Source organism: Anomaloglossus baeobatrachus, chromosome 11 (assembly GCF_048569485.1).
Source record: "Anomaloglossus baeobatrachus isolate aAnoBae1 chromosome 11, aAnoBae1.hap1, whole genome shotgun sequence".
Classification (NCBI taxonomy): Eukaryota; Metazoa; Chordata; class Amphibia; order Anura; family Aromobatidae; genus Anomaloglossus; species Anomaloglossus baeobatrachus.
Window position 1 is genome coordinate 150,639,867 of NC_134363.1, and position 12,506 is coordinate 150,652,372.

Consider the following 12,506-nt stretch of genomic DNA (forward strand, 5'->3'; position numbering starts at 1 on the left):
GCTACTGGTACAAAATAATCAGAAAAAGGAAGTACACCCCCTTTAAATTCTATGGCATTAAAAAAAAAGTTCAGAAGTTTTAAAATTAGGGATGACCTCGGATGAACAAGTGACATGTCACAAGTTACCAAAATGAAGAAGTAAATTGTGAAATCTTAAGTACATCCCATGAAACACTAAGGGGTACTTCTCACATAGCGAGATCGCTGCAGAGTCACGGTTTTTGTGACGCACCAGTGACCTCATTAGCGATCTCGCTGTGTGTGACACTGAGCAGCGATCTGGCCCCTGCTGTGAGATCGCTGCTCGTTACACACAGCCCTGGTTCATTTTTTTTTTTTTTTTTTTTTTTTTGGACGTTGCTCCCGCTGTGAAGCACACATCGCTGTGTTTGACAGCGGGAGAGCAACGATCTGAATGTGCAGGGAGCCGGCGTCTGGAAGCTGCGGCCTCTGGTAACCAAGGAACACATCGGGTAACCCAGCGAAGCACTTTGCTTGGTTACCTGATATTTACCTTGGTTACTAGCGTACGCCGCTCTCACGCTGTCAGTGCCGGCTCCCTGCACACGTAGCCAGAGTACACATCGGGTAACGAAGCGAAGCGGTTTGCTTATTAACCTGATGTTTACTCTGGCTACAAGTGCAGGGTGCCAGCGCTAAGCGGTGTGCGCTGGTAACCAAGGTAAATATCGGGTAACCAAGCGAAGCATTTTGCTTAGTTACCCGATATTTACCTTAGTTACCAAGCGCAGCATCGCTTCCACGCGTCGCTGGGGGCTGGTCACTGGTGAGATCTGCCTAATTGACAGCTCACCAGTTACCATGTAGCGATGCACCAGTGATCCTGAGCAGGTCATATCTTGGTTGGAATCGCTGGTACGTCGTTTAGGGAGACTGTGCCCTTATTTGTAGCAATAACTTGAAGTGATCATTTTCTTAATGACTTGGTCTCGTCATTCTGGGTGAATTTTGTTCCACTGTTTAACGTTGGTTAAAGGGGTTGTCTACTACCCAGACATATACAGTGGAATCTTGGTTTACGAGAACAATCCGTTCTGGGAGTAGCTTGTAAACCAAGTTACTCGTCTAGCAAAGCAAGACTTCCCATAGGAAATAATGCAAGCTCAAACAATTTGTTCCACAACTTCTGCAATGTCCCATCCTGGTCCCCTATTGTGTCATTCCACACATGTGCACACACACTATACTTACCTTCCATTCCATTGCTGGCCTCCCGGTTCTTGTAGTCCACCGGTACAGGATGTGTATCTGGTAACCATCGCGACCGATGCCGGAGCCTCCGCTGCCAGAGCACTGACTTCAAAGGCAGGAGCCGCTTGCCTCTGATTAGTCAGCGCGCTGCCTTTGAGTAGCGTCTGACAGAGGAAGTTCCTCCCTCGTTGCGATGGCTACCTGATACACATCCTGTACCTGTGGACTAAAAGAGCCAGGAGGCCGGCGAGGGAACGGAAGGTAAGGTGAACATAGTTTGTGCGGACTGCAAGAGTGGGTCAGAGCACGGTGAAAGTACGGAACCGGAAGTGTGTGCGGTGAGTATTTACTGATACAAAGAAGCTTGCTCGTAAACTGAGTTACAAATTTATAGCAAGCTTTGCTTGTATAGCAAAATACTTGCAAACTGGGTTACTTGTAATCAAAGGTTCCACTGTACTCTTCTTTTGGCGCTGGACATTGCATTTAATTCCCGGTATCAGGTGACAATCAGTGGTCGCTTCATTCAGACGTAACTGACCTTTCCTTCTCCGAAGATCAGAAAGCAGCATGAGCTTTCACTGCTCCCCAGAATTATGCCTGCACTGCGTGGCATGATGTCCTTTTCTAATAACTGGACATGTATGCAAATTGGTCAGCACTAAAGGTTCAAGAATAAAATCTCAGGATTACAGCCAGTCCAGTAATCTGTTACTGCTTGTCGGGAAGCCTGCAAATCTCCTTCCCTCTGGGCTCCACTTGAAAATCTTACCCAGTAACCATTTTTCTGCTGTGACTCCAACATCATCCTAAAAAAAAATGGTTACAATTACAAAACGAGCATTTCTTTGTCGCTCCATTGGGAGACCCAGACAATTGGGTGTATAGCTTCTGCCTCCGGAGGCCACACAAAGTATTACACTGAAAAAGTGTAACCCCCTCCCCTCTGCCTATACACCCTCCTGTGGATCACGGGCTCCTCAGTTTTATGCTTTGTGTGGAAGGAGGCACACATCCACTCATGCTTTCCCATTTTAGTCAGCAGCTGCTGATTTTATCGGTTGGAAGAAAAGAGGGCCCCCACAGGGCCCCCGGCATGCTCCCTTCTCACCCCACTACGTCGGCGGTGCTGTTAAGGTTGAGGTACCCATTGCGGGTACAGAGGCTGGAGCCACATGCCGTTTTCCTTCACCATCCCTTAGAGGCTCTGGGAGAAGTGGCATCCTGACCGGTCATCCATTTACTGGGACCGGGCTCCCTCCGCAGCCCCTGTGGGAATCTGCCGGACAGGAGTCTATGTATCCTCAGGGACAGGGCCCTGCATCTAAAGGTACTCTGTGTCCCCATGGGGACTGTGCATGGAGCGCTTGTTTCACAGACGCTGCAGCAGCTGCTGGTTTGTGAAGACCGGGACTTCCGCGCCGACCGAGCCCGTTTGTCGGCCGCGGTATTAAATTTAGTCCCCGGCTTCATTGCGGCCTAGTACCATAACTCCCGCCCCCGGGCCTGCCAGTCAGGGGTAAGGGCGGGACGGTCGACCTGACGTCGGCAGTGAGGGCTGGAGCATACTTTAGGGTTCCTCCCCCCCCCTCACTGATCACTGTGGGCCCCAGATTCCCGCACTTTACTAGTCGCCGCTCACGGCTCCCTCCTCCCCTGAGAGCTCCGGCAGCCATTTTTACACACATTCTGCCGGTGGAGGATTTTCAGGAACGAGCTCTGCAGCTCTGGGAGACCTAAGGCAGGGAATCTGGTGGACACACACTCCGCTTTGGGCGGTCGGTAAGCCACACCGGTCACCCGGTGCTGGTCCCCCTAGGGTGCCGGAGTGTGTGTGTGTGTATGTGTGTATATATATATATATATATATATATATATATATATATATATATATATATATATATATATATATATATATATATATATATATATATATATATATATATATATATATATATATATATATATATATATATATATATATATATATATATAGAGCCGGGTTGTTTACTTTTGGCTATATACCCTCAGTGATCACTCTCCTAGGAGACAACAGCATGTCGTCCACAAGGAGCAAGGGCGCTAAGGCAAAGGGTTTTTTTGCAACCTGTACCTCTTGTGGGGCTATGTTACCTGCGGGTTCCACCTACCCTCACTGTGAGCAATGCTCGACCCCTGTTGCACTTGCTCAGCCGGAGCCTCGGTCACTAGTGGGCCCCTCGGCTCAGGCAGACCCTCCTGCTTCCACTGTCCAGGGGCAGGGACAGAGTTTGCAGTTTTTGCTGAGAAACTCTGAGTCGCTTTCACAATCCATGGCTCAGTCTGGACAAATGGTCTGCCAAGCTACTAGAAGCCTTGCAGTCCAGACCGGTCCTTACACAGGCCCCGGGCACTGTTGGATCATCGCCTCCAGGCCCCTCTCGGTCTGCGCCGCAGCGTGCTCCCGGGGTGGCCCCTAGGTCTCACATGGAGGACTCCTGCACGGACCACAGTCCCAGACCGGCTAAGCGGGCTCGCTGGGAATCTTCCCCGACTTCCTCACGCTGCTCGGGGTCTCAGCTTGAGGACTCTCTGGAGGACGAGGCGGACGTTGCAGCTCAGGGCTCTGACCCTGACGTTGCCCTCAATCTTGATACACCTGAGGGGGACGCCTTAGTAAATGATCTTATATCGTCCATCATCCAGGTGCTGCTAGATCTTTCTCCCCCACCTCCACCTATAGAGGAGTCGGCTTCGCAGCAAGAGAAACACCAGTTTAGGTTTCCCAAACGTACACTGAGTGCGTTTTTCGATCACTCTAACTTCAGAGATGCTGTCCAGAAGCACAGAGCATTTCCGGACAAGCGCTTTACTAAGCGCCTTAATGACACACGTTACCCCTTCCTCTCTGACGTAGTTAAGGGTTGGGCTCAATGTCCCAAGGTGGATCCTCCAGTCTCTAGACTGGCGGCTAGATCTGTAGTATCAGTTGCAGATGGCTCATCGCTCAAGGATGCCACTGACAGGCAGATAGAGCTCCTGGTGAAATCCATCTATGAAGCCACAGGCGCGTCTTTTGCCCCGGCCTTTGCAGCCGTGTGGGCACTCCAAGCTATCTCAGCTTGTCTGTCTGAGATTAATGCAGTCACACGTACCTCTGCTCCGCAAGTTGCGTCTTTGATTTCTCAGGCGTCGGCTTTTTCGTCCTACGCCATGAACGCCGTCCTGGACTCTGCTAGCCGTACAGCGGTAGCATCCGCTAATTCGGTGGCAGTCCGCAGGGCCATGTGGCTACGCGAATGGAAGGCAGACTCTGCTTCCAAGAAGTTCTTAACCGGTTTGCCGTTTTCTGGCGACCGATAGTTTGGCGAACGATTGGATGAAATTATTAAGGAATCCAAGGGAAAGGACTCGTCCTTACCCCAGTCCAAACCGAAGAGACCTCAGCAACGGAAAATACAACCGAGGTTTCGGTCCTTTCGGCCCTCAGCCAAGTCCCAATCCTCCTCGTCCAACAGGCCAGAGAAAGGCCAGAGGAACTCCTATGCGTGGCGGTCTAAGTCACGCCCCCAAAAAACCGCCGGAGGCACTGCCTCCAAGGCGGCCTCCTCATGACTTTCGGCCTCCCCGAACCGCATCCTCGGTCGGTGGCAGGCTCTCCCGCTTTTGCGACGCCTGGTGGCCACATGTCCAAGACCGATGGGTGAGAGACATTCTGTCTCACGGTTACAGGATAGAGTTCAGCTCTCGTCCTCCGACTCGTTTCTTCAGAACATCTCCGCCCCCATCTCGGGCCGGCGCACTTTTTCAGGCTGTGGGCGTTCTGAAGACAGAAGGAGTAGTGATTCCCGTTCCCCCTCAGGAACATGGTCACGGCTTCTACTCCAACTTGTTCGTGGTGCCAAAGAAGGACGGATCATTCCGTCCCGTTCTGGACCTCAAACTGCTCAACAGGCATGTGAGCACCAGAAGGTTTCGGATGGAATCTCTCCGCTCGGTCATCGCTTCGATGTCACAAGGAGACTTCCTAGCATCAATCGACATCAAGGATGCTTATCTCCATGTGCTGATCGCACCCGAACATCAACGCTTCCTGCGTTTCGCCATCGGGGACGAACACCTTCAGTTCGTGGCACTGCCTTTCGGCCTGGCGACAGCCCCACGGGTCTTCACCAAGGTCATGGCATCCGTTGTGGCGGTCCTACACTCTCAGGGCCACTCGGTGATCCCTTACTTAGACGATCTCCTAGTCAGGGCACCCTCCCGGGTGGCGTGTCAACACAGCCTGACCGTCGCTCTGGCGACTCTCCAGCAGTTCGGGTGGCTCATCAACTTCCCAAAGTCCGGCGGATTCTGCTGTGGGCGGAAGCCACAGCCTCCACCATCTCCGCAGTTCACATCCCGGGCCTAGAAAACTGGGAAGCAGATTTTCTCAGTCGTCAGGGCATGGATGCGGGGGAATGGTCTCTTCACTCAGACGTGTTTCGAGAGATCTGTCGCCGCTGGGGAACGCCGGACGTCGATCTCATGGCGTCACGGCACAACAACAAGGTCCCGGCCTTCATGGCACGGTCTCAAGATCAGAGAGCTCTGGCGGCGGACGCGTTAGTTCAGGATTGGTCGCAGTTTCGACTCCCTTATGTGTTTCCTCCTCTGGCGATGTTGCCCAGAGTGTTACGCAAGATCAGATCCGACTGTCGTCGCGCCATTCTCGTTGCTCCAGATTGGTCGAGGCGGTCGTGGTACCCGGATCTGTGGCATCTCACGGTGGGTCAGCCGTGGGCGCTTCCAGACCGCACAGACCTGCTGTCACAAGGGCCGTTTTTCCATCTGAATTCTGCGGCCCTCATCCTGACTGTGTGGCCATTGAGTCCTGGCTCCTAGCGTCGTCGGGTTTATCTCAGGATGTCATTGCCACTATGAGACAGGCCAGGAAACCAACGTCCGCCAAGATCTATTACAGGTCGTGGCGGATCTTCTTGTCCTGGTGCTCTGATAAGGGTTTTACTCCCTGGCCTTTTGCCTTACCCATTTTTCTTTCATTCCTTCAATCCGGAATGGACAAGGGTTTGTCACTCGGCTCTCTCAAGGGACAAGTATCGGCGCTCTCAGTATTTTTTCAAAAGCGCCTGGCAAGGCTTCCGCAGGTCCGCACGTTCCTGCAGGGAGTTTGCCACATAGTTCCACCCTACAAGCGTCCGCTGGAACCCTGGGACCTTAACAGGGTGTTAATGGCTCTTCAAAAACCACCTTTCGAGCCGCTGAGGGATGTCTCTTTATCACGTCTTTCGCAGAAGGTGGCATTTCTTGTGGCAATTACCTCACTCCGAAGAGTGTCGGAGCTGGCAGCGCTGTCCTGCAAATCCCCTTTCCTGGTTTTTCACCAGGATAAGGTGGTTCTGCGTCCTGCCCCGGAGTTTCTCCCTAAGGTGGTATCTCCTTTTCATCTCAATCAGGATATCTCCTTACCGTCCTTTTGCCCTCATCCAGTTCACCAGTGTGAAAAGGATTTGCATTCATTAGATCTAGTGAGAGCACTCCGGCTCTACGTGTCTCGCACGGCGCCCCTGCGCCGTTCAGAAGCGCTCTTTGTCCTGGTCGCTGGCCAGCGTAAGGGTTCGCAGGCTTCCAAGTCAACTTTGGCTCGGTGGATCAAGGAACCGATTCTTGAAGCTTACCGTTCTTCAGGGCTTCCTCTTCCTTCGGGGCTGAAAGCCCATTCTACCAGAGCCGTGGGTGCGTCCTGGGCATTGCGGCACCAGGCTACGGCTCAGCAGGTGTGTCAGGCAGCTACCTGGTCTAGTCGGCACACCTTCACAAAACACTATCAAGTGCATACCTATGCTTCGGCAGATGCCAGTCTAGGTAGGCGAGTCCTTCAGGCGCCGGTTGCCCACCTGTAGGAAGGGGTCGTTTTCGGCTCTCTTTTATTGAGGTATTCTTTTACCCACCCAGGGACTGCTTTTGGACGTCCCAATTGTCTGGGTCGCCCAATGGAGCGACAAAGAAGAAGGGAATTTTGTTTACTTACTGTAAATTCCTTTTCTTCTAGCTCCTATTGGGAGACCCAGCACCCGCCCCTGTGCCCTTCGGGCTGGTTGTTGTTTTGTGTACACATGTTGTTCATGTTGAATTGTTCTTTTGGTTATGGCTTCAGTTCTCCGAACATCCTTCGGATTGAATTTACCCCAGACCAATTTATAAGTTTCCTCCTTCCTGCTTTTGCACCAAAACTGAGGAGCCCGTGATGCACGGGAGGGTGTATAGGCAGAGGGGAGGGGTTACACTTTTTCAATGTAATACTTTGTGTGGCCTCCGGAGGCAGAAGCTATACACCCAATTGTCTGGGTCTCCCAATAGGAGCTAGAAGAAAAGGAATTTACGGTAAGTAAACAAAATTCCCTTCTTTTGTTTTCAATAAAGCTTGGAAGTGCTTGGATCCTGCCAGCTTCAGTGTAGACGCTCCTCCAGTGCTACCTCTGCTTGCAGCAATGGCAAGTACAGTTCATTCAATGAAGCAACAGTGTTGCGGGGTCTGAACTGTCAATCGGGTAAGACTGTACTGTCTCTTGACCTGTAGGAAGCTCATGCCAAAAACTAAGGCTAGTTTCACACTTGCGTTGGACGGGATCCGTAGCATTGCGTTGTGTAACGGATGCGTTGCATATAGTGGCACAACGGATGCTACTGATCGTACAAAATAACGCAATCCGTTATAGGGTTTTTTTCCCTTGACTTTACACATCTAAGCATGCGCAGTTGTGTAAAGACTGATGCGTTAACGGAATCCGTCAAATGACTGATTCTAACGGAATCCGCCACCATAGGCGTCCATTATAAAAACAACGAACGCCGACGGAATCCTGCAGGTTGCGTTTTTTTGACACTCCGCCAAGTGCAGAAAAACGCTACATGCAGCATTCCATCCGCCTGACGGTCAGCGTCAAAACAACTGTTGCGCCGCGGGGCGGATGCAATGCAAGACCATCTGTTGCTATCCGTAGCTAATAGAAGTCTATGAGGAATATAACGGTTTCCTGCAACGGTTACCGTAATTCCTCAAGGCAACGGAAGCCGTCCAACGTAAGTGTGAAAGTACCCTAAGACATCCCCTTTAGGGCTGCTTCTCACTTGCGAGTTTCTCGCAGTAGAGCAATGCGAGAAAAACTCACATTGGAATCGGACACATGTTAGTGAATGATTCAGCTCTCATCTGCGATTTTTTTTTTTTTTTTCCTTCTCAGTCCAAATCGGACTGAGAAAAAAATCGCAGCATGCTGCTTTTTTGCGAGTTTCTACTGCGAGTCTCTCCAATGCAAGTCTATGGGAGCGTGTAAATAATCGGATGTCACGGGACGGCACTCACACCATCCTAGTGACATCCGATTTTCTAAATACATTTCTCGCATGTTTCCTAAAACACTGGAAACGAGCGATGTCTCCCAATGTCTGTCAATCACTATTCTCTGTCAGTCGGTCTCTCCCTCTCGGTCTCTATTCTCTCTCTGTCGGTCCGTCACTATCTCTCTCCCTCTCTCACAGTCTGTCGGTCATTTTCCCCTCCTCTCTCATACTCACCTTTCCCCGATCTCCGGCGCAACGCTGCACGGCTTTCTCACTGCTGCGGCGGCTTTTACTATTTTGAAAAAGCCGGCCGCCCATTAAACAATCTCGTATTCCCTGCTTTCCCCGCCCACAGGCGCCTATGATTGGTTGCAGTGAGACACGCCCCCACGCTGAGTGACAGGTGTCTCACTGCACCCAATCACAGCAGCCGGTGGGCGTGTCTATACTGTGCAGTGAAATAAATAATTAAATAATTAAAAAAACCGGCGTGCGGTCCCCCCTAATTTTAAAACCAGCCAGATAAAGCCATACGGCTGAAGGCTGGTATTCTCAGGATGGGGAGCTCCACGTTATGGGGAGCCCCCCAGCCTAACAATATCAGCCAGCAGCCGCCCAGAATTGCCGCATACATTATATGCGACAGTTCTGGGACTGTACCCGGCTCTTCCCGATTTGCCCTGGTTCGTTGGCAAATCGGGGTAATAAGGAGTTAATGGCAGCCCATAGCTGCCACTAAATCCTAGATTAATCATGTCAGGCGTCTATGAGACACCCTCCATGATTAATCTGTAAGTTACAGTAAATAAACACACACACATGAAAAAAATCCTTTATTAGAAATAAAAAACACAAACAAATTCCCTCATTACCAATTTAATAAGCCCCAAAAAGCCCTCCATATCCGGCGTAATCCACGGACCTCCAGCGTCGCTTCCAGCATGGAGGTGACAGGAGCTGCAGCAGACACCGCTGCTCCGGTCACCTCCAAGCAGCAACTGAGGTGAGTAGCGCGATCAGCTGAGCTGTCACTGAGGTTAATCGCGGCCACCGCTGCATCCACCGCTGGATCCAGTGACAGCGGGTAACCTCAGTGACAGCTCAGCTGATCGCGCGGCTGTCTTCAGTTGCTGTGTGAAGCTGACCGGAGCGGCGGTGTCTGCTGCAGCTCCTGTCACCTTCATGCTGGAAGCGACGCTGGAGGTCCGTGGATTACGCCGGACATGGAGGGCTTTTTTGGGGCTTATTAAATTGGTGATGAGGGAATTTGTGTTTTTTATTTCTAATAAAGGATTTTTTCATGTGTGTGTGTTTACTGTAACTTACAGATTAATCATGGAGGGTGTCTCATAGACGCCTGACATGATTAATCTAGGATTTAGTGGCAGCTATGGGCTGCCATTAACTCCTTATTACCCTGATTTGCCAACGCACCAGGGCAAATCGGGAAGTGCCGGGTACAGTCCCAGAACTGTCGCATATAATGTATGCGGCAATTCTGGGCGGCTGCTGGCTGATATTGTTAGGCTGGGGGGCTCCCCATAACGTGGAGCTCCCCATCCTGAGAATACCAGCCTTCAGCCGTATGGCTTTATCTGGCTGGTATTAAAATTGGGGGGGACCGCACGCCATTTTTTTTAATTATTTATTTATTTCACTGCACAGTATAGACACGCCCACCGGCTGCTGTGATTGGGTGCAGTGAGACACCTGTCACTCAGTGTGGGGGCGTGTCTCACTGCAACCAATCATAGGCGCCTGTGGGCGGGGAAAGCAGGGAATACGAAATTGTTTAATGAGCGTCCGGCTTTTTCAAAATAGTAAAAGCCGCCGGAGCAGTGTGAACGCCGTGCAGCGCAGCGCCGCGCCGGGGATCGGGGGGGGGGTTGTTAGGCTTAGACGCAGAGAACCTTTTATTGTGCAGCAATAGACCTAAATGGTTGATATTTTGGTTTGTCCAGTGTGAACACATAGTGACCTTTGTTTACGCATATGTATGTTAATGGAAAAAGATTTTTTATTGTCATTAATAAAGTTTGATATTAAGGAAATGCACCATCCTAAGCTCTTTTAGTGGTTTATATACCGCTAGTTGAATGCCTGTATGGTTTGGGCCTCCTATCCACTGACAAGGATTGAAGAGTCACTGTCTGCTTTTACACAAGCTAAATACTTCTGTTCTCTTGACCTGGCTTGCGGTTACTGGCAGGTACCCATGGCTGAACAATATTAATACATGGGGCTATTTGAGTTCAACTGAGTGAAGTTTGGGCTCACCAATGCCCCAGGCATGTCCCAACGCCTCATGGAAAGATGTCTGGGAGATTTTAACTTCGAGGTACCTTTGATATATCTCGATGGCATCATCACCTTTCAACCTTCGAGGAGCATCTCAGCAGACTTGAGCAGGTACTGGAGCAGCTTTAGAAGCATGAGCTGAAGATTAAGCCCTGAAATTGTCATCTGTTCCAGAAAAAAATCGAGCGTCTGGGGCATACCATCTCTAGCGAAGGAGTGACTGCCGTACAAAAATGCAACCTAAGAACACTAAGAAAGTTGACAGCCTTCCTGGGCCTGTCCGAATAGTGTCACCAGTTTATTAAGGATTTTGCCAAGGCCGCAGTCTCTTTGCATGAACTATTGAAGGGAACAACTGAGGGTGCAAAGGGCCGGTACATCCAGTGGGGCTTGAGGCAGCAGGAGGCCTTTTGGACCTTTAAGGTTGCATTGACTGACAACCCCATCACGACGTATAAGGACTTCTTTACAGCCTGGGGAAGGTTTTTTCCCAGGTCCAGGAAGAATAAGATTGGGTGATCGTCTACCGTAATCTGTCTCTGAAGGAATCCGAGAAGAACCCTGATAACTACAGCTCCTTCAAACTGGACCTGTTAGCTCTGGTGTGAGTCATGATAGAGATGTGGATGAAGAGCTGGAGGGAGACTTTTTACCACAGCTATGGTACCACCCAAGAGTCCGAATGGGAAACCCAACTGTCAAGCATACTAGGGCATTCCCAATAGGAATGGGTGCAGTTGCAACAGTCTGTCCCTGCACTGGCTGAGCTGTGAAAATGGGTGACTCCAAACAGGGACCAGATGGATGAGTCAACAGCTTGAGCCATCTGCCATGACTTCATCCACATGTACAGGTCCACTCTGACCAAGGGGCCTGCTTCTAGAGAAAGGTCATTGAGGAAGTACATGAACTCTACAGCATCAATAAGTCCCAAATAATGCCTTACCAGCTCCAAGGCAATAGAGCCTGTGAGTGCTTTAACAGGACGCTGAGGCATATGTTGAGAACTCTGGAGGAAGACCGGAAGATGAGATGGCCCAAATTCGTCTCGGAACCATGTGGGTGAACAAAAACGAGTCACCACCACCACCACCACTGAATACAGCCCCTACATGCTGTTGTGTGATCAGAATGGTTGCTGGAGATCACCGAGTTGGAGCTTTATCCTGGAGAAGATTGCACAAGAGCCAACGTCAGCACCTGGGTGTGAGACCAATGACACAAACTACAAACATGAGAAAACTAAGGTTTTGGTAAATGGACCATCCGGATACCACCCCAGTGCAAGAAATGCCCCTTCAACAAGGAGATCGGGTGCTGGTCTGAGCTAAGCATCCCAAGGACAAGTTGGACTATCAGAGGGATGTGACACCTCATGGGGTGATCAGGAGAGTTCACCCTGACAACCCAGTCTATGAAGTCCAACCCGAGAGGTAGGAGGAGGTGTCGAGTCAGGTACTACACCGTAACATGCTCCGCCCTTGCGTATCCGAAGAAGAGAAACCCATAGTGGAGTCCCCAAAGAAACAGCGGGATACTGTATATTATATGTCTGCAGGTGAGGAGGACAAGTGGTTTGCAGAGCCCTCTGAATTCCGAGGAGTAGAGCCCATGTCTCTGAGTTAGAAGATGAACCAGAACCCAAGCCTCCACATGAAGCGCCTAATGCTC